Below are 23,635 nucleotides of genomic sequence, written 5' to 3' on the forward strand. Positions count from 1 at the left end.
AGCTGCACCAGAAGCCTGGAGGGAACATGGCCAGGACAGGCTACCTGGACTGGCCAAAGGGATATTCCACACCAAAGAAAGTCATGGTCAGTGTATAAACTGGGGAAAATGGCCAGGAGGGGCTGATCGCTGCTCAGGGATGGGCTGGGCATCGGTCAGTGGGTGGTGAGCAATTGTACTGCGCTTCACTTGTCTTTCTTGGGTTTTATTCCTCTTTTTTTCCATTTCTTTCCTAGTCTTAATTCTGTTTTATTTTCTTTTTTTCAGCTATTAAACTGTTCTTATCTTTTATCTTTTTTTCTGATTCTCCTCCCCATCTGTTTTGGTTTGAGAGAAGTTTAGGGGGAAATGCCCTGGAAAGGACGTCTCCTCCACAGAAGATGGGTTTCAGCACTCCCTCCCCCACCAATATGAAAGAAATTTCTTGGATGAAAGTGAAAAAAACTATTTCTTTAACAAGCAGAGTGCTAGCACAGGGCATAGGAAAAATACAAGTAATGTCAGATAATAAACCTCCTCTCTGCAGAGAAAGCTGGTGGATTTGGAGATCCCTCTGCAGCTGGCTCGTCCCCTCCTGAGGTCTGAGGCTGGGATGCAGCATCCCCGCAGCCTCCCTGCCGGTCCATGGGGTCTGATGATCTGGTTCTTGGATCTAGGAGATCAGGCCAAACAGTTCCAGAAAAAGAAGAGGTTACAGGAGGATTTTGGTATACAGTCCTGGGAAAACTTTTTGCCTTAGCTCACAGGCTGACTAGAAGCAGGAATCCACTCTCTCCCGCTGCAAGCAGAGCCAAGCAATATGGGGAAGTTTGTGTGTGAGTCCTTGAACACAAACTGCATTGGGGAATTTTCCCTGGCTTCCCCCCAATGGACCCAGCTTAAAGCTGCAGGACCCATTTCTGGGCAATAAGCAGACTATAGGGGAATACAGTATTATCATAAAATCACCCCAAGACACCATCCCACAAGTGGTGGAGGGTGGTGAAGATGTGAGAGAGCATCTGTGTTGTATTTAAAGATGTGAGGGAGCATCTGTGTTGTATTTAGTTGCTACCTGAGATTAAACCCCAAAGGCTGCCTTTCTTTTCTTGGCATTCATTGTCTCTGGAATTGCTCCTGACATACTATATATGTCAAATTTGTAGAGTGTAGGGTGTTCCTTTTGTATTACATTCTCCCTCATGCTGTTAACCTTTTCTATCAGCATTTAGAGTTTGCCCTTTCACAGTTAATTGTCACAGTATTTTCCTTCTGGGAGTTCCTGTTAGCCATAATATCAAATCTAATTTTGTCCTGATGCTCAATGGAATGCATGTAACCTTTGTAGATAGGTATAATAAATACAATTTTACCAGGACTCAGAGCAGGGGATTAAACTCTTTATTTTGCAGCCATTGGCATTACTAAAAAATGCTCCTTCCAGTCTGAGTCCTTCTTGATTGAGGTGATGACTTGGAGGGTTTTGGTGCTACCTAGGAGATGATTTCTAAATTCATGCAATACCATGATTTCTAATACTGCTCAATTTTGCTGTTTTGAACAAAGGAACACAAATCAAACAAGTACAAGAACATTGTTGAATGCATGTCCCTTGTAGACAGAAATGCAGAGACCAAGAGGATTATTTAATACCCTGCATTAATACAGACGAAGATAAACACAGACTCAGATTTATTTATCAAATAAATCATGTAAAAGTAGGAAATAGACAGAACTTCTCTTCACACCTGCCTTTATATCTGAAAGAAGGTAGAGAGGTGAGAGATATTAGTATATAGATGGAGTGACATAGATGTATAACTAACATACCTATTTTCGCCCAACATACAAGGAATAACCAGGTTTTTAGGGTGTATTTTTTCTTTTCCTGAGCCACACAGCAGCATGAAACTGCCTCGTAGCCTTTTGTAATTTTTGTTGGTTTATTTTTGCCTATGAAAGCCTTGAGGTTGAAAATGTTGGGAAATTAAGTCATTAAATCCAGTTTTGTCTCCAGTGGTGGGGGTGGGGAGAGTTGACAGGAAAATATGAACACTGAGCTATTTACAGGAATTGAAATTTGAAGCTCATATGAGAAATATGTGCAGGAGTGGTAAAGAAGAGGGATTTTTAACTGTTACCATCACTCTGAATGGGTGCAGTGGAAAAATTAAAAACAAACCAGGAGAAATGACATAAATATTCATCACCTGTTACTGCTTCATCTTTCTAAATTATACAGCTTTTGAGAAGAGGAAAGGTTTCATGTTTGAATTGGTGGTGGTGTTATGAGAGAAAAATATGGTGTGTTTTTTCAATTGGCTTAATCTTCAAATAAAATGAGAGATGACAATAGATAAACCAAGATATTGGAAAGGAATTAAGGACAATAAATATAGAGATGCTGTATTAAGAACTGGCAACTGCCTTCACTTTCCTTCCCTCTTCGCTCCTTAAGTTACCTGTAAAACTTTTTAGACTGGATTTTTTTACTTAGTTGACTGTGCAACTTATATTGAAACAGTAAAAAATGAGTTTATAGTTATAACTACCTGTGTTACAGCCCATGAATCCCTTCTAGTTATTAGTGAAATTCCTCCCAGTTACTTTTTTCTTCACCACTTTGTACAATGATGTAGATAGCCCAGCTGGGGAAATGTAAATTCAGATACACCAGTTTTTGTCCTGTAGATGCTGTACACTAAAGTGGTGGTATAAAAGCTGGGACGATTACCTGTTTTTTGCCTTGTCTGTGAGAATGGTCACTGGAATGGATATTTGTGTTAGGTTGACAGCCACCAGGGCCTCCTAGGCAAGGCTGGCCTTGGGAGCCCTTGTCAATTAACCTGTCACTGAACCTGTCTTACCTTCCATATTAAACTTGTTCCCTCTGGAAAACCTGACATCCACCAAAAATGTGCATTGTCTCACAGAAACTCAGTGACCTCCTGGAGAGTAAAACTCAGAAGAAGTCTTGGAAAAATTGGATATGCTTGGATTGTGTTACAGCAGCCACAGCTCCTAGCTCTGAATGTCTGCTGAAGTATGTTCATTGCCTGAAATATCTGTGCCACAGGAGGCAGGAGAGATTGTAACTTTGCTGCATTCTGCATCCACTTATGGGGATTTCACTTCATTGTAATACTACAAACAGGAAAGGTTATTAAGAGATGCCAGGAGATGGTAATTCAATTACAGTTTATTGCAAAATCCTCAGATATAAAGTAGATTTTTAAGGTGCAGATACATATTTTGTCCAAGTAATAATGACAACTGTAATTGCCTTTTACCATACGAATGACATGAGGAAGAAAGGGATAAATTGTTTTCTGTGGCTTTCACGTTCAGAATCAGAAACTCAGGAGCATGAGTGATAAACAAAACACACTGGAGCTCATACAGAAGAAATTTTTAATGAGAAGCTTCAACTCCTACACATTTGTAGCAAATTCTTGAACAGTTTTTAAAAGTCAGTGAATAAAAGGGTAGTCATTTTGGGGGAAAAAAAAGGTGTTATATTCAAAAATATATTTTAACTTGCAACAGTAACCAGCTGGAACTGTAGGCAAAAGAGACTATAAAGTCTCTCTTTTCTTCTTCTTATATTGAGTGTCTCTACTTTTTTTAATAACAGTAAAGAAATTTGTCTCCTGGATTCAAATTAAACTGTGATTTTCAGCCAGATATTTCATTGGGCAGCATGATAAGAATTTAGTCAGCAGCAAAGTTCTCCGTAACCTTTCCAGGGCCATGTTTTTAACACAATAAACCATCCAGGTCATGTGCAGCAGTACTGGCTGGAAAAAGAACATTTTGTTACCTGCTTATTTGGTTTGTGTTGCTGTCACAGCATCTCAGTGCTGCTAAATATTGTGTTATTGTTTCATTGCAGAACTTCACAGCCCAGAAGTTGTGTTCATTACCTTGAGGGTCATGCTCATCACAGCTTTTAAACTATTGTCTTTGTTCATCCAAAGAGTACACCCATGGCCCTGTAAGCTCATGCAGCAAGAGAATATTTCTTCAAATGCCACCCCTCTGAGTATGCCCTGGAGCCATGCCCAAGAAGACTACCTGGGAGATGCCTGCAGACTGACCTGCTCAGTAAAGACAGCATATAGGTGAAGTATGCAAACTCAGCCAGAGAAATTAATGTATTTAGGAACATAGATCTCATTGAAGTATAGCCCTGATATACACTGAACCCAGAGATCAGCTTGTGTTGGATACAAGCTGTGTGAAGATGTAGATCTCTCCCTTCTCTTCCCAATACATTATATTTCTCATAGAACCATTAAATCACAGAACCTTTAGGGTTGGAAAGGATCTCCCAGGTCACTGACCCCAACCATTAATCTGACACCACTGCTGCTTTTGTGTGCCTGACAACGAACAGAAGAATGCAACAGGGTCTTTTCTAAAAGGGTAAAAGGAATGATAGACCTTATACAGTGCAGACAGGCATGGCTGCAACCACTGCCTTCCTGCAAATAGAAATTCACGTTCAGAGAGTTGTACCAGGTAGCAGCATGGTTTTGGCAAGTTGGAGCTGCAGCACTGTGGGTTTCCTCTCCTCTCCACTGAAACAGCTCTTGGAGCCCAGTTGAGGTACATCAAGCCCCAGTAATTTATGGGGAAACTTCACAACAATGTGTTACCAAGTACCTCTAGGGTTGTCACTGCTAATAAAAAGATGACAGGCTTCAAACTAATACTGCAAGGCCTCTGTTCTGGGATTTGTCAGGCTTGATGTGTCTGGTTGTGTCTAGACTGTGCCTTGAGCTTTGGTTTAGATTACAGCAGTTGCCTGGGGAGCATCCCACCTAACTAGTTTTTTCTTTGCTTTGTACAACTGTGTGGTGCAAAGCCTATTGCTAAAATAATTTGGATATATTATCTTTAAGTGACAGCTTGTGTTAACAAATACTTAATCTCTTTAGAATGAACAATCTATGACTCAAGAATAATGATGTGGTGCAGAGTGCAAGTATGAAGAGATATCACAGGCTTTGAAAGTATAAGGAATGGATTATACCAGAGGCTCTACAGTTATAAAAAGCTCAGCAATATTCTGTTTCAGACTTATAAAGGAATTCAGCTTCAAGAGCTGGGTAAGAAAAGCTTTAAGCATAATAAAATTAAAAAGGATCAAATATCCAATAAAATTTAAATATTCAATATAAAGTCAGATGAAATGTAGAACTGTAGACCAATAAAGAAAGATAGAGTGTAGAGTATATTCAAAGTATAAAAATTAACTGAATTGAACCCAAGCAAGAGAATAAACAAACTCTCAGCATCTGCATTGCAGTCCTCTGAATTTTGGGTGCTGAGGATTTGATGCAATCTACCCTGCTTCCCTTTTTCTCAAGAAAAACTGCTTCCATTGTCTTTAATACCCAGGAGAATATAAAAAGTTGAGCAAAACTTCACAAGAAAGGAGTATTAGAAAAATCTATATAATAATCTTAATGTTATTATATTAAGATCTTCCTATATTAAATACGTAATTTTGTCTGTGACTTTATGCATCACTGCAACAATAAGTATTTCCTCTACCTTTATTAGATATTTTAGACTTTAATTAAACCAACAATGAATTCTCAACTTTGCATATAAGATGTGTTTCTTTTTTTTCCTAAAACAAGGTTTCTGCTATAACAGCTGAAGTTTACCCAGGGCAAACTTCAGTAAACTGTTGCTCTGGTTTTGGGTGGGCTATATTTAATTTTCTCCATAATAGCTGGTATGGGGCTGTGCTTTGGAGTTGTGCTGGGAAGAGCGTTGATAAACCAGGCATGTTTTGTTTCTGCTGAGCAGAGGTTCCACAGAGTCAAGGCCTTTTCAGTTCTCACTCCACCCCACCAGTGAGGAGGCTGGGGTGCACAAGAGTTGGGAGGGGACACAGCCAGGACAGCTGACCCAAGGGATATTCCACACTGTATGGCGTCATGTTTGGCTGGGGAAGAAGGAAAACAGGGACATTCAGGGTGATGGTGTTTGTCTTCCCAAGTCACTGTTACACATGATGGGGCCCAGCTGTCCTGGAGATGGCTGAACACCTGCCTGCCAATGGGAAGTGATGAATGAATTCCTTGGTTTGCTTTGCTTGTGTGCTCAGCTTTTGCTTTCCTATTACTGCCTTTATACCAACTCATGTGTTTTCTCACTTTTACTCTTCCCATTCTCCTTGCCTTTCCATTGGGGTGGTTGAATGAGCAGCTGCCTGGGGCTTCACTGTCAGCTGGTGTTAAACCATGACAACCACCATATGAACATGTAGCCTCAGTGAAGTTCATCACTCCCTTGTCTTTTGCTCTTCAACAGTCATTCAAATGTCAACCTTCTCAAAACCATAAACCACAAAGAATACAATGGTTCCACAAATCTCTCCCATCCTTCACATGAGTCCACAGATGACTATTAATGAAGTCACATGGTGTACAGGAAGTAAAAGTTAACAGTGTTGGTCACCAAAGGTGGGAACGTATCTTTGTTCCCCATCTTGTTTAGGAATGTTTGCATTTTAAAATATACCATTAGTTCAGACAGCATTGGAGGTGAGGTAGGAATTTAACTGTGCAGACATCATCAGTCTTCCAACTAAATCAATGAAAAGGTATCCAATAAAGTATGGATGGTCTGAGAAATACTGCCAAGAAAATATGTCTTTATAGTAATTAAACAAAAATAGAAGTTATGAAAATGAACATAATGACCAATAATTTCATCTGTCTGGAAAATTAAACCTTGAGAGTGGTTAATAATGGAGTTACATACTGGAGTTGTGCCACCTCAACACAGGTGACTGCAGCCTGTGGGGCCTAAAATAAGCAAGCTCTATGATTAGCAAACCAGAAACAGTGGGGTTGGTGTACTTCTGCTCCTCGCAGGCAGCTCGTACACCACCAGGACACATGGGTTTTGGAGATAACCTGTCACACATCTATAAGTTCTGGGGGATTGTTAGATGAGTCTAATTTGAAGACAGAAAAAATAAGGGACAGATTATTATTTGAACTCCTCTATCTAATAATATGAGTAGTCAGAGAAAGAAACAGATGTAGTCTCTTTGAAGAGAAGAATAAGGCTGATTGCTGAAATAAGTATTTATTTGGTGAATTCAGTTCAGAGATGGAAAGTTGTCCCTGTAAGATAAGTGGAATGGTCAGCTGAGGAATGGTTAAAATGGTGACATGAAAGCAAGAAAATTAACTCTCCATTTTGTTGGATAACAGACAACTTGGTAACCCTGACAGGTAGGTAAGGGTGGGGAGCAGAGAACCCTCTGCCTAGACACCTCGGAACCCTCTGCTCTCCCAGAACAGACAATCCACAAGTGGTTTTTTAAAGGAAATAGTTGAGTCATCCACAACATTGCTGGAGAAGTGGGAATCCCTCTCTGTAACCTCGTGCCTCCGACTTCCCTACATTTACAAATATCCATCATGATTTCAGCTGATTCCTCCTCTTGCTGCCCATCTAGTTATCATTGCGCTGGAAGAAGCAAGAAGTGTTGGGCACTCCCTTTGCCAGTATCTCTCAGGCCATGCAGTTCCTTGAAATAGCAGTGAAGGAGACTGGGTGATCCTGAATGTAGACCTGCTCCTAGTAAATGAAATGAAATGTTTTCTAAAATGGTGCTGTTCAGGTGAGGGAAAAGGAGGTGGCTAGAGCTGACAACCAAATGTAGTAACGCCTGTAAGTAGCGTCAGATATGTAATCATACACCCTCTGCAGACTTTCTTATGTCAGGGCAATTCTCAATATAACACCTGTGACTGGCTTCTATTTTTGTGAAGCTTCAGTAGCTTAGTGGAGTAAAATGCTCCAAGGAACCTGCTCCATGGATATCATTAAAGTTAGGCTTAATTGCTTTATACAGCTTTCAAAATAGCCTTTCCCAGAAAAACTCTTTGATTTGTTTCTGAGTGTGGATGTCCTTTTATAGTCACTGAAAAAGATGTAAATAACCCAGTAGACTGATTTCAGACTGAGAGAGTGATTTTAGAATCTCCCTCGGCTAAAGTGATGTAGAAAGGTTTTCCAGTAACACCACAGGGTAAATAGGTGAAGGATAGGCTTCAGTTTGTCATGTGTTTCTTTTAAAAAATGACCATGACGTCAGCTTAGCAGTTGGTCTGCCACAGTTAGTGGTTACATGCTTTACTTCTCAGTAGAAAAGTCAGTTTATTCCCACTGTTGATTAACAGGGAAAGACAGGGGATCAATTCTGCCAGTGTCTCTGGAAAAGCATAGATATGCCAAATTTCCATTAGCTATTTATGCTTTATGGGAATCACCTTAAGCTTGGTTTCTTCAACTGGTTCTGACTTATAGATGAGGAATCCCATTAATACAGCCATTGCCACTCACTCCAAGCATTTCTCAGCCCTGAATGATACTCTTACCAAAAGAATTTTCAATGGTACAAGAAATTTTCTCTTTTTACATTTGTTTCAAAATATTGAATCTTGAGATAATTATTTGGATCATATTTTCAAGATCTCCCTGTGATCAGGAAGGCTAGAATTTATTTTCTTTTTTAATGACTGTTAATATTTCTACTAAAGTACCAAAAAATAACCCTCCACATGTTGTTACTATAGCAATAAAATATCAAGAATTGCCAAAATAATGTTCTTTTCCTTTTCTTCTCTTTTCTTACAGAGAATCTGTAATAGATAGAGCTGCATCAAAACCTGCAGTCTTCAACCTTTACTTGTTTCCAGTCTGATACTGTGTTTCCCAGGGTAAGACATAGGAAAAGACTTCAGCATTCACCCCTTCATTTCTCCCATGGAACCAAAAACCCCATGATTTAAGATATTTGGGAAGACAGCACACAAATCTTTCACTTCACATCCCCTAAAAAGGACTCCCCAGTGACAGAGAGGGGCAGGGCTGTGTTGTGTTACAAGTTTCCAGCACCAAAACCTGCACCTGTCAGGGAAATCCATTAATACACTTTGGTGTTAATGCATTTGGACTTGCTGAGTGAAGGACAAAAGAAGCCTAGCAATGGATAGCCTCTCAGGCACTTAAATGGCCATTCACATATGCTTTTTCTTCATTTTATGCTTGTAATCTCATGCTGTTTTTTTACCACTTTGAACTACAGAGACATATTCATTCTGTTTTCATTTTTACTTGTAAAATTTTATTGAAGGCAAAGTGATTGAATGGACTTGAACAGACTGAAGAGAGCATTTTAACAGAACAATGTCAGTTAAGCATAACTTTATTATTTGGGTTTTGTTTTAAAATAATGGGTGTATTTACCTGGGAGAATCTTGTTCACCTAAGTTTTGAATAATAAGTTACTTGAAAAGTACAAGGGAATATTATCCTCAAACTACCCTAAATCTAGGAACGTATAGGTCTGAAGTCTTTGGATTATTCTTGTCATATATAAATAGTACAGGTAATATCCATCAAATAATCTTGTGATAAATAAAACATAAGGAAAACCCAGGTGTTATGGGCAAGGCAGCAAGAAATTATTGAAATCTTCAAGGGTCTAAACAGATGTGGAAAATGCAATTTAGCTTTCTTTTGGGTATATAAAAATAAACTGATGCACTAAAAATATTTGAATAATTCAAGTGTTTACTTAGAATTAAGAAGCAACAAATTGATTAACAAGACCACAGGAAGCAGTAAGTATATGCAACAGGTTTAACGAAACGGGATTATTTTTGGCAGCTCTGGTGAGTGATGCTTGACACTGAAGTCAATATTTAACTTTGGAATCTGTGTTGCTTGCTCTTATTGATACTGAAATTTTGTCCATAGCAGGGAGGTTGGAGTGCATTAAGGATCCCTTCCAATCCAAAGCTTTCTGTGATTCTAAATAAAGCAGAGATCCATAGCAGAATTCATATCTTAAGGAGAATAAGATTTTTTGTCAGCATATGATTGTTTCGTGCACCATTTTTATGCATTGGTCAGTACAGGGTCCTTGCTAAACAAGCTGATAATATACATTATTTTCTGATGTTTCTCTTCCCACAACTACTGTATTTCCATGTTCTTAAAAACTTAAAGTAGAGCTGGAATGTGTCCAAATAATAATATTTTCATCTCGGTTTTTGTTGAGTAAGAAACTTAAATTTCAGTGCAAAAAATGTGGTCTTGAAAATAATTTTAAGTTAAAAAATGGAGTGTTGTCAATGAAATACCTCCAAAGATATGTTCAAATGCTCCAGTGGATTTAACATTCTTTGAGGAGATAATGCCTCAGATCCTGAGGGATTTGCTGTTCCCAGGGAGGGTAGGAATGCACAGTTGCCCCAGGAGAGCTTGGCCTGGCGAGACAGAAGCTCCCAGATGGAGCCAGCCTGGTGGCCCAGACACTGTGCACCAGTGGAGGCTCAGAGCTGCCACAGGGTCTCTCTCACTGCACACCCCGAGGAGCTGCCTGGGACATGATGTCCTTGAGAACCCTGACTCCATAAGGAACCCACAGCACGGCCAGTTGAGCAAACAGCAGAACTATGAGTGTTTCTTTGAGTGAGCTTTTGCCCCTAACTAATGAACATTTCACTCTCTCCTTTGATCAGCTGCTCTCAGTATGCCTAAATTGCTTCTTGTATTTAAATATTTGGCACATTGGGTGACAGCTCAACAGGAATCAAGTTCATGATTTCCAAAGTGGCTTTCATATCTAAGCAATTAACAACTTAAAGTTACGGTTTGAGTTAATGAAGGTCTAGTTAAGAAAGTCACTGGGGGTTAGGGATGGATTCATTTAATCCTCAAATAAACATCTGTGTTGATGACATAAACCACTTTGTCAGCTTCACGGACTACCCTGACTAGGTGTGAGTAACTACCATGTGAGCCCAGGAAATTGGGCTGGTGTGTGGTACCTACATGTCTAGGTCTGATAAAAGGTCAGTGTGAGGGTAGAGCTACATCTAAACTCTTACCCACTCTTCAGCTATGGATGAGAACCCAGGTCCTTCCTGATTTTACAGCTACATATTAAAAAGGCTGCACCATATTTATTTCTTTCAAGGCCTGTGATTAGAAATCCATCTTTGGAAAGATTTAAAAGGTCTCACTGGGGCTCTGTTTTATGAAATAAGAGACTTTTCAGACATGCTCATTCAGTCCATGTTTAAGGTAAACTCTTGGCTCACTTTGCCTGGGACAGACACCTCATGTTCCTGCCACGGAATTAGTTTAGATTATAATAGCATACAAAGACATGTATGTTTTAGTCCAATCATCAAATTATCATCAAATTTCATCTGTCTCAAGAACTGCAGTACCAAGGACTGCCAAGTAGGCAGATCAGGGATCGTCTGATGGAAGAGGACTCAGTAGAGCCAGCATTTGTCAGTAGTTCCTGAGGTACTGTTGCTCTTGTATTACTGCAGGTCTGCTTCCTAGGGTATATCACCGTGTCCCGCAGCCATAGGGAGGAGGAGGAGAGAAGATCCTGCAGGCAGGAATTGTGCAGCAAGATTGATTGATTTATTTAATTACTTTACAAACTCTTTTATAGACTTTTTTCTTCATAGTCTAATTGGACAAAGGATCGGCCACCCCTTGGGGGTGACTGGCCAAAATCCCAAAACATCCATTGTCAAAACTTTTCTACTATACCATAAACAAGACTTTTCAAGGTTGCAGGTGGCTTGGTTGTTTACATTCCCTGCTACCTCTTCTGCGTGAGAGAAAAGTTTCTCACGGACTTAGAAAATAGCAAGAAAATCCTCGCTAGCAGCATTTTTGTATCTATACTCTTACTGATAAAGGAAAAATTTAAGGTTCTCATAACAAATTCTCTTAATCTTGAAGCAAGGTGTAGAGACCTCGGTAGCAACAAAGAGAAGAACTATTATATCAATAAAAACTTATAAGCAAATATTAGTGGGAGAAATAACAAAAACCAGAGATGACTCCTCCCAGTCTGGCTCTCTCCTTCTTCCTTTATAGGTGCTCTGTGGTGAATGTACTTACGTAACTTTACTGTTTTGCATCTTTAAAAATGCATCTATGAAAATTAAGATACAGGTGGACTTCTATAATTTGGCATGATGTGACACAGATGGATCATCACACACCTTGCTTTGGTAGCGAAACCTGCTATGCAGCTTGGAAAGGTGGTGCACAGCCAAATGTTGACTTTGAAAGGCTTGATTAAACACTGGGGAGGATCAGAGGGAATGCTATAGGCTGTCTGGTTAGCAAAATGGAATAATGGAATGTCGGGGTCTCCTCCCCCCGCCATGTAGCCCTGAGGGGAGACACGGGGTTTCCCTGCCCCTGCTCAGCCTCGTTCCCCATTGGTTGGTTTGTGTTCCCTGCGCAGGCAAAGGACCCTCGGGTCCCGTGACTGTAACAGTTCCTCGGCAGAGCCCCGGCCATGCGGCTGGAGAAATAAACATCTCTGAAACATCAAGCAAGAATCCGTCCATATATATTTCTTTTCCACGGGCCTCCTGGTTTGATATAGGTGTGTTACAGTATCCCCACCATAACAAAATGGTGGAGAATTGAGAGCAGAACGATCCCCGATCCCTAAGCGACTGATTTGTGTGAGTAAACCCTGGAAACTTTGGATTCCTCTTCTTGGTTTTGTTTTGCTATTCCATATCTAAACTATGGAGCAACCGTGGGAAGACTCTTGGCTTTCAGAGCCGCGTATGGACATTTATCTTAAACTTAAAATGATTCTTGAACAACGATTTGTAAATTTTAGCTTGATTCAAGCTCAGAAAGAACTGAAACACTTCCTGGCATGGTTGTTTAAGAACTTTTTCTATGTTTCTTGGGATTTAATTCTTACCAAGGGCTTTTGGAAGACCGTTTGGACCCAGTTAATATTTGAGTCAAAATATATGCCGATGGAAGAATATTTTCGTGAATATTATTTAATTACCGAGACTGTTGAGCAATGTCAGCTGTGTCCTGGTGAAGGGAAGCCTGGCTCAGGGACCGTGCGACCCAGGCCACGTGCACCGAGCGCTCTGCGAGCAGCAGCGAGGCAGATCCCGCGCGCAGGTGGAGCCACACGAGCCGCAGTGTCGGTGGCAGAGCGGGGAGTGGCGGGACCCGGCAGTGCCCGCCTGGCCCCGTGCAGCACGTGGTGGAGCGAGCTCCGTGAGGGCCTGAACGAGAGGGACGGCGCGCAGGCGGCGGCTGGCAGCGGTGCGGAGCCACGCCCAGCCGAAACGCGCGCTGGAGCAGGGCACGGGGGGGTCATCGCTCGGGGGGCCCGCCGAGATTCAGCGCCTGCAGCTGCAACCAGAGGAGGCGACGCACGGAGAACTGAGCAGCGCGGCCCGGCCCGGCCCGCGCGGCCCCGAACGTGACCCTGGGAAGAGCGCACAGGAACCAGCAGCACTGACAGTTCCAACACGGGAGCAACTGAAAGAGAGAGCAAAGACACAGCGAGACAGAAAACAGCAGCCACTCGGAAAAAGGAAAAGACCATAGTAGCTAAGATCTTAGGGATAGTGAAATGGTATAATGTTAAACAAAATTATGGTTTTATAACAAGGTGTGACAACCAGCAAGACATATTCGTGCATAGAAATGCTATTAAAAAGAATAACCCTGAAAAATGCATCCCAAGCTTGGGAGATGGAGAGGTGGTAGAATTCAAAATTATACAAGGTAGAAAAGGGTTACAAGCATCGCAGGTCACTGGGCCTGATGGTGTTCCTGTAAAAGGCAGTATACATGCTAAAAATCGTAGTCATGTTAGACAATATCTCCATTGTAAACCCCCCCTACAGTCTCCCTTTCTTAATCCCACCTTTCCCTTTTATCCTATGTCCTATTACCCCCAGTGTATTCCCAATCCATTTTTTCATCCATGGTTTCCCTCACAAAACCATGCCTTTGCCAATTGTTTCCCCAAAAATCCCTTTCCGATGCCGAGTGGGGGATGAAAAGGGGGAGGGAAGAAATTAAACTCTCTCCTGCCTCAGTTTCCCCACAAAGCTTGCTCAGAGAGTTCTGTCTCCCTTCTGTCAGCCCTAAGATGTTCCAAAGAATCTGTTTGGACATTTAAAGACTCAGGAGGGTGGCTTGTTTTGTTTTGAAACTGTTCTTGTTATGTTTATCCACCTGTCTTCAATCTCCTTTTATTAAAATAAATGGGTGAAATGTCGGGGTCTCCTCCCCCCGCCATGTAGCCCTGGGAGGAGGGGCCCTGAGGGCACAGACACACGGGGTTTCCCTGCCCCTGGTCAGCCTCGTTCCCCATTGGTTGGTTTGTGTTTCCTGCACGGGCAAGGACCCTCGGTTCCCGTGACTGTAACAGTTCCTTGGTAGAGCCCAGCCATGCGGCTGGAGAAATAAACATCTCTGAAACATCTAGCAAGAATCCGTCCATATATATTTCTTTTCCATGGGACTCCTGGTTTGATATAGGCGTGTTACAGTATCCCCACTGTAACAATGGAATAACTCATAAACCCACAGATCTGTGTGAGAATGAGCAAAGTGTCCTCAGAGATGAAGCACTTAAAAGGTCATTTTCTCATTTTCTGTCTTACTAGTATTTTAGTTGAGCGAAAGCTTACTGGGATGTTTAAGCGGGTATTAAATCAGGTTTCGGACAGCATTCTTTGAATTAGGAGGTGATATGAGTGGTGTTTTTTCTATTCCTGGATGCTTTCTGTATACTGAAAAAAGAAAAGTTGGCGTAAATATTGATAAGTCCCCTCTTCTGAATTGTACTTGTCTGGACAGAAATACACACATTTGCTTGAAAAATACAATTGCATTTTTAAAAAATAAATAGAAAAAATGCTATGGAGTTGCATGCCCTTTAACAGTTTTATAATGAAATTCTCTCACTTTACTCATAAATTCACTTGTCATTATTATTATTTTTCTTAAAGTCAGACAGAAATATCGATTCTGGTGTTCCACAGTATTGTAAGGTGTTTCCTTTTTTTACCATCAGCACCAAAGGTTCATAAAGACATGGGCAACTCATTTATGCCCTCAGGGTTTTTCTTCTTAATAAGCCTCTACAGTAACTAATTGGAAAGCAGACATGTGTTCTTCTGTTGTTCTTTTCAATACATCGATCATTTCTATGTTGAACAACTTCTTGTCAGCAGAATACTGAGATAATGCCATAATTCCTTTGAGGTCCCACAAAACATAATCTGCTGTGCAGAGAAGACTGTTCTGAAATAGTTGCTTTCCAAATTAAGCTGCTTCTGGATGTAGCAACAATAATGAAGAGTTTCTCATCAATTAAATTGATGTTATTCTGATTTTCTTTTTTGTCTCCACCATTTACTGTTTCCTTTCATCCTTTCTACTAATCACACAACTATAATTAAGTTCGGGAAAGCTGTAGACAAAGTAATCTAAATTTCCATCCCATTTGAGATTTACATGTTGAAGTAATAATTTGATCAGACATAAATCCACCTGGCATTTTAAAATGCCCACTCATTCACATCTCAAAGTTAAGTGGAAGGACTTTTTATCAGCCAACACCTGATTTTAAGGTTTTTAAGTATTAGTGGAAAATTTATAACCTGTATTATTTGTTTTAGGACAACCATAGTGAAACCAGCCTAACACAAGCTCCCAGATCTAGGAGTGTAGTAGTTAAAGGTTAAAAGCTAACCAACCAATAAACCAACCAAAAAAACAACCAAACAAAAAAAGAAATTCCAGACTTCCAAGTATCTGAAGCTACTCTGCTAATTTGGTTAGATGGTACAAGTCTGAGTGTCTTTGATACCTTTATTTTAATTGTACAGAACTAAATGAATCAGGTTGCCATATGTTGTATCTTTATTTTGTGAATGGAGAGAAGGACACCTGTTTTGGAACCAGTACAGGGTGATCGCTCAAGTATGTAAAGAGAAGAGCAGAATTAAGATGTAAAACTCACTTTCCACTACTAAACTTCTGAAATACCTATTTAACGAGGAATACAATTTTATTTCTAACTTTCATCTTCCTATTTGAATTCTTTGGCATTACTCAAGTTATTTCTGTGTCTGCTCCATCCTAAAACACATCTTGGGACAATCATCACTTCTGTTCTCAGCCTCTTTTTCCTCCAGGACTTGTTCTTTTTCTTTTTTTCTGTGCAGAGATGGATTCTCACTCATTCACCTGGCCATTCCAGGTTACTAGTGAAGATGTCAAGAAGAGAAACAGTTGTTCCATCCGTAAACTCACATTATTGGGTACTCTGATATAAACCAACTTAAGCTGTTGTTTGGATTTTTTGAACAATCTTTACACCTCTGTCAATCATCTGTCACCCATATTCTCATGCCTGCCCCTTTCCTGATTCTCGTCTCTGCACAACTTTCTTAAGGGCCAAATAAAAAACAAATACATGCATGTATTCATTCTTCTCCTTTTGTAAGTTCTCTGAAATTCTCACCATCATTCAGGTTTTCCATCTTTGAAAGAACCATCAGCTTCAATATCTATTTTCCTTCAGTTTGTCACCATGTCATTGCTCAGTTTTAACTCTCTCCCTTATCCTCTTTATCTCTGTTTCTTGGACAGAGATATTATTTTTATCTTTTCTTCTTTCTTTATATTCTTTTTTCTTGGGCAGCCTAGCACCCTTTTAGCAAAATTTCCTAACAAACTCAGTCTCTATGGCTGTGTAGCATGCCTGCTGCTCTGTCAGCCTTTTCTCTTTGTGCACCAGTCTGCTGGTGTTCTGTGTCTTCAGAATCTTCCTTTAAACTCCCTTCTTTGATTAGGCTGATGTGTTTTAGCTGGACACAGAAATAAGTGCATTAGAAGGTTCCTTATTAAGTACTGAAACACGTTCTGGGGATAAGACATATAAAGTGCTGGGTTTGGATTATGTTTCCAGTTTACATGAACTATAGTGCAATCAATCCATCATGGCCTTGTGGAAAGAAGGGAACATAACTGATCTGAAGAAATGGCTATAATGGAATAGAGAGCTCATAGCATTGACACGAGGACTAGAAAACACCTTGAACATGTCTGTTGTGTCTGTCTGATCTCCTTTTTCAGAGCAAAAAATAAATCCTAAAGAAATTAAGATTCTGCTTGGTGATAGCTCTGAACTTATTGTTTGAAGTATAGGCTTGCTGAAACTGGTATGCAGCATTTTGAGTCACATAGCTTCAGGCAATAATTTTTAGAGGCAAGGACATTGATATTAAAAAATAAGATAGTGTCAGAGCAGAGTTATCAGGAATCTCAAAATATTTATAAATGTTTTTACCTGCACATGCCTGAAGAGGCAAGTTGAAAAAGGTGAAACAAATAAACAGCCAGGTGACAAACTACACTATCATCTGCCTTTAAGATTTCTGAACAGAGTTATAATTCATTGCCCTCTTTAGAACTGCAAGCCTCAAGGTTGAATGAGCTTTTCTCCCACAGCTGATCTCCACAATCAATTCAGAATATGACTTTCATAGCTGACAACCCAAAATATTGCATGCTGCATGTTTTGCACAGATATTGCCTGAACCTTTCTCACATGGGATCTGCAAGAACATCTTTCTGGCACAGAAAATAAGTTGGTCCTTTCTTCTTACTGCACCTTCTTATTACAGAGAACAGCATCAGGTACTCCTTAAACAGGCTACTACAGCTAGCAGGGTTACTACAGCTCAGAACAGAGTCAGGTACTCCTGCAATAGACTGGTGGGTTACTACAGCTGTCTGATGTGAAAGCATTAACCTTGTCCAGCTGTGGTTACATCTTTCTCAACACGCAGGCAGGGTTTACTGCACACAAGCACTGAGGGTAGAGCTGCTTCCTTGTTTTTAATGTCATTACAAAATTAATAGAAAGGACTGCAGAGCCCAACCTGCTGTGTATATTTGTCATGAGGACTAGGCTTTTGTATTCACTAAAACAGTTTAGTTTGCACGTGTTTCCACTTGAATTGGAACAGGAAGAGTTCTACTAAGTGTCAAAGTATTATTTTTACAAACCTTCTGGTTTATTGGTCTTCACCACTCACATAATGTCAGTTTAGCCTGTCTATATTTCACCTACTGTTACGTGAAATTATTTCATGGATGGAGTGAATTTAAAAAAAAATATGCATGAAATTAACTGTCTTCTTTCTCTCCTTAACAGTAATAGCACTTACAGCAAATGATTCCCCGTCCAGTGGGATTTTTTTTTTTTTAAATAATAATAAATACTCAGCCCAATTTTATTAGGTAGCTCCATTTCCTCTAAAATTTTGTAAAACTGACATATGAGTACATGACTAAGTGGCTTGCTGCCTGTGTGTTCATTTGTGTGACTACACACTTTGGCATGCTGATTTTAAATACTAATTGCAATAATTTCCCTGTTTCTTTTCCACAATAAAGTGGCCTTCAGAAAGAAACTGTCAATTTCATCTTTTGTGGTTCTTTCAACACAGAATGAGAGCAGGAAAACCAAACCTGGGCAATCTCCATGGGAAGGAGTTTCTTATTCCACTTTGCCTCAAATTTGTACTAACTTATTTGAAACAGTTCAAAAGCTGAAAATATTATGTCAAACTTCTACTTTTTGTGACAGGTTAAGCTTTACATTCAGATTACTAGGTGGATGGATATTTTGGAAAATCAAGTCATTCAGGTGGTAAGAACTAGCTGTGGTGATAGCATGCTGTGCTGGTTTTGGCCAGTGTAGAGTCAATTTTCTTCACAGTGGCTGGTGTGGGATTATGTTTTGGATTTGTGCTGAACACAGTGATGATAACAGAGCAGGGTTTAGACAGACCCAAGGCCTTTTCTGCTGTTCATGTTGCCATGCTGGTGAGGAGACTGGAAGTGCTTGAGATGCTGGGAGGAGACACAGCCAGGACGTTACCCAAACTGACCAATGGGATGTTCAATGCCATAGGACATCAGGCTCAGGATATAAAGTGAGGGGAAGAATGAAGAAGTGGGGTGTACATTTGGAGTCATGGTGTTGCAGTGGGGATACTGCAACACGCCTATATCAAACCAGGAGTCCCGTGGAAAAGAAATATATACGGACGGATTCTTGCTAGATGTTTCAGAGATGTTTATTTCCCCAGCCGCATGGCCGGGGCTCTGCCGAGGGACTCTGCCACAGTCACAGGACCCGAGCTGCTTTGCCCGCGCAGGGGAACACAAACCAACCCATGGGGAACGAGGCTGAGCAGGGGCAGGGAAACCCCGTGCCTCCCCCCCAGGGCCCCTCTCCCAGGGCTACATGGCAGGGGGAGGAGACCCCAACATCTCACCCATTTTATTTTAATAAAAGGAGAATGAAGACAACTGGATAACCATAACAAGAACTGCTTCAAAACAAAACAAGCCACCCTCCTGAGTCTTTAAATGTCCAAACAGATTCTGTGGAACATCTTAGGGCTGACATCATGGTGTTTGTCTTCCCAAGCTACACGTGATGAAATTCTGATGTCCTGGAGAGGGCAACACCTGCCTGCCCATGGGAAGTAGGGCATTCATTCCTTGTTTTGATTTGCTTGTGTGAGCAGCATTTGCTTACTTTATTAAACTCATTATTTATAAACTTATAATTTGCTTACTTTATCTCAACCCACAAGTTTTCTGGTATTTTTCTGTCTGATTTTCTCCGTGATCTCACTGGTGGGGGAGTAAGTGGCTGCCTGGGGCTCGGCTGCTGGCTGGGGTTAAATCATGACTCATGCAAAGGTGGTCACAGTGATTTCAGAAGAGGGGTAACTACAAAAGCCCTATTCCTTTGGTAATGTCCATAGTCCACACAAAGAAGGGAAAAAAAAATTTTAATGTCCTGTGCCAGTCATGATTTGAACTGTGGCTGTTCTCTAACTGTGCCTGCACATCAAATGGGCCCCATGGCAGGCAGGCAAAGTGCAAGAGGGGATGTCCACCTGAGAGGATTCTGAAGGAGTGGAAACATACTTCTCTTCTTGACTATGCCTTAAAAATGTTAATTGTACTATCAAAACACCTAGAAGACTGTGTTTTGCTTTGGAGTGCCTTAACCAACACATTTCTCAGGCATAGATCACAAATATGTCATTCGTGAGGAATGCATAACATAAACAGAAGTGTGGATGAACAGACCTAGACCAATTGGGAGCACAAGCAACCAAATTCTGGTTGGCATATTTTACCATTTGTCAGTGGCTTGGAACAGAACTTTTTACTGGATTTTGGTTCTGTGGTGCAGCAGCTGGATCATGCATTTGAGAATATGGGACTTAGTAGGCACTGTTGTCATATGACGACCCCTTCAGAATTCAAATACATGGCAGTAGAAATATGGTGAGCAGCAAAGTGTTTACCAATTGAACCAATCAAGTGAAATTACTTGTTTTATGAGGTTTTTACTACATTCAAGCTTTAAAATATGAGTTTCACCGGTGTTATTAGGGCTTAAAATATGCCTACACATGTAACAATAATATGGTGTAGAACCAAAATTTCAACATCTCATAGAAATTCATTAACACAGATGTTTCTTGGAAGATGACACTAAGCTTTTGCAAACAAACTCAGACTGGTGAGTGGGATATATGTTAGCAGTTTGTTTTTATTTCAACAGGAAGAAGACGGCAGAGAGTTTCATTTGCAAGAGTTTGCTCTTTCAGGACAGTCCATACCTTGCTCCGAGCATTGCTCAGTGGCCAGCTGCAGCATCACACATTCAGGTTAGAGTTTTCATGCACTTTTTATGGATGGAGAAACTAGACCGGAAACAATCAACTCCTGTGTGGTGCTGAGTGCTACTTTACAAAAGCTTACCACTGTCCTGTAAGGTTAAAATCCACAGGAGGTAAAAACAGTGAAGTGGATGTGGTTTGAGGCCTAATCGTGAAATCTTGAGCCCAAGAGAGTGAAGAGAAATTTACAGTTTTGAGCCTGATTCAGCCCCTGCACTCTGGTGAGCAAATTTCACTGGTGTCCTGCATCCTACCCACAAGAGACAAGCCTGACTGAGTCAGGTGGTTAAATCAAATGGAGTCCCACTGTGTTGCCGGAGTAACACAAAATTCAGAATGAAGACCATGACACATTTTGATTCCCCTCTATAAAATGTACAAATAACAGCTACTGCAGCAGATGCTGCTGAGTTCATTAACTAGTGTATGCATTTAAAGTGCTGAAGAAAGTTTTATGTTTATTATCATTTTTTATTATTACAGATAAATATTTGAATAATAAATTTGTATAATAAATGGGAATTGAACACAGTGTTACAGCAATCAGTTTCCAAATTGTGTAGCCTGTGGACCAAAACCCTCTCACGGGATTTCTTCATAGTTGATTAACTGTGGTTCTCCAAGCCTCAGTTCAATCATCCTTGGTGTAGAAGTTGTAGGAGCAGGATCAGACATTTCCTTCTCTTTTGGCCTTAGGTTCAAAGCCGTGAAAGATAAATTTCCTTTGGTGGGAACAAGATGTCCACATCATACTGAGGTTTGTGGGAAGAGGGGCTGGCCTGCATATTTATATGAAACAAGAGTCCTTTAGAATATCCTGTGACACTGCAATACCTCTCTGGCTTCACTGCCCTGCCAACTGGTGATCCTAACACTCCAGTCTAAGTGAGAAAGACTTTTAATATAAGAAGAGACATTTAATCTGAAAGAACAGGCAATAATAATGAATTGTTAGTCTGCTGTAAATAATGGTGAAAATAAAATTTCTTTTAAAGCCTTGAACCAGCAGGTATTATGTCCATAGCTAATGTGATCCTGTGTATATGCTTAGTGGTGCCAGTACTCAAAGTTATTTTGGGTAATTAATAATAGGCATGGATGTTACATTTTGATTACCTTTTCTCAGCTATACAGTGTGTAGTCTTATTATGGTTGTGTGTATTTTGGGATTGTCTGCTGTTTGCCATCTTTATTTTATGGCATGATATCTATTTCTATGATGTAACAATTCATTGTAACATTTCTTACTCAAATGGTCTTGTTAAAAAAAGAGATTGTTTAAGAAATGAATAATTATTATTATGGGCAGCAAAAATAAAATAAATTGGCTGCAGGAAGTGCTCTCTGTGAAAGAAAATTAGCTTGGTGTCTTTCCATTAAGTGTTTTTCACAGCCAGTGGATGGCTAAGTACCCATTTGTCCTTGGAAATAAGTGTGACAAAAGAGGTTAGAACACAGCAGTTCTTTGAGGAAGTTTTTGCCTAATAAGAACGCCTAATGAGAAAAATCAGGAATATATTTGAGATGGTAATGGCACCCTATAAAAATATGTCACTTAAAAATCTCAAGTTCATGAAAGTAGTTACTAATTTTCTAGAAGATCAAGGAAAAGCTTGCTTTCAGAGACCTGCTTCCCCAGCCTTCACCTCATTTTTTCTTTTAAAAGTAAGTCTACCTTAGGCAAAAGAGATCCTAAAAGAGGACCTTTTATAAAGTTTATAGACAGATGAATTATGGAACTATGAGCCTTGCTTTACATGTGAAAATTTACAGCTTTGTTAAATGAAAATAAGGCTGTAAATGACCAAAAAAAAAAAAAGGCATTGTCTTTTCCTCTCATTGTATAAATATGGCTGGGTTCTGTGGGATAGGAATGTGTGTATCCATACACTAATAGAAAATGTGTATGTCAGAAAAATGCATCAAATAACTTGTGCTGCACAGAAATGCTGGTAGGGAAATTTATTTTCTTGGTTAGTCACTTAATTATTCCCTGGTTCACAGACATGAGCATTCCTGTCACAGACCTTCAATCAACATCTCCTTATGAATCCGTCGTTGTATCTTCAAATGAACAGAGGAAGAAAGATAAACACATCAGCTGAAGGTAGCAAAAGTACCTGACCAGTTTATGGGAAATGCAAGATGAAAACATGAAGGAAGACAATTTCCAGAGAGGTTGCATAATTTGCCAATTTTATTACAGCTACCAGCAGCTACATAGGGACCACTGGGCTGTGTTGCTCCACAGCAGACCTCTTCTACTTTTCCTTTCCAGAAACTGTAGTTAATCTTCTTGTCTCCTTGTTTATTTTCTGTTACCTCATGTTTTAAGTCTATAGCTTCTAATATTTCTTTCACTGCTTTCATAAGATCTTCAATACAGCTAAGATTTATTCTTTAATGTTAAATATGTTTCAGAGAGGAAAATGATTTATATAGGTCACTGTAAATTTTTTCAAAAGAAGCTTTTCAAAATACCTCTTAAATGGCCATCTGTCTCACACAGTTGGTCCTGCTTCATTTAAACTCCTTGCCTGTAACTGAACAAGTAGAGATTTGAATACAAAACATCACCAGAAGAAAGTGGTGCATCAAATTTGGTAAACAAAATATAAAAACTTGAAAGCCAAGTGAGTTGTTTAAGTGTTGTAGCAGAGTGATATTTTTATGACCCAGAAAATATGTCTACAAAATTGAGACCTAAATAAATGACAGACCAATAAATCATAATCTGCCATTCTGCCTAAATTCATTTCAGTGAAATTACTGTGCAGACATGGGATTGGTCAGGCCCATGAAGAAATTCAGTAAGTTACTACTTTTTTGGACATGTTGGATACATTCATTAAGATTAGCAATTGTTTTTAATTATGGAAGTTGAATTCTTCAAGGGAAGTCATTGATTTATATTGTAGAAATTGCTTTAACTTCTACTAAAACGAGGCTATATAGGATATCTATAGAAAAGAAAAGCACAAAACATCTGAGTATGTATTTATATCCCAGTTGTATGT

The 23,635-nt window shown here is 40.0% G+C and overlaps 1 long non-coding RNA gene across 2 annotated transcripts; it reads left to right on the forward strand.

Annotated features, from left to right (window-relative positions):
- LOC138106019 (uncharacterized) lies at window positions 1-23,330 on the forward strand. 2 transcript variants are annotated; one of them, XR_011148876.1, is made up of 6 exons: window positions 1-86; window positions 3,872-4,100; window positions 8,650-8,732; window positions 20,501-20,606; window positions 21,315-21,375; window positions 22,623-23,330. It is a non-coding gene; the product is annotated as an uncharacterized lncRNA (long non-coding RNA). The 2 variants fall into 2 exon arrangements; XR_011148877.1 differs by lacking the exon at window positions 21,315-21,375.
- The last annotated feature ends 305 nt before the right edge of the window (window positions 23,331-23,635 follow it).

This window comes from Aphelocoma coerulescens, chromosome 2 (assembly GCF_041296385.1).
Source record: "Aphelocoma coerulescens isolate FSJ_1873_10779 chromosome 2, UR_Acoe_1.0, whole genome shotgun sequence".
NCBI classification, from domain to species: Eukaryota; Metazoa; Chordata; class Aves; order Passeriformes; family Corvidae; genus Aphelocoma; species Aphelocoma coerulescens.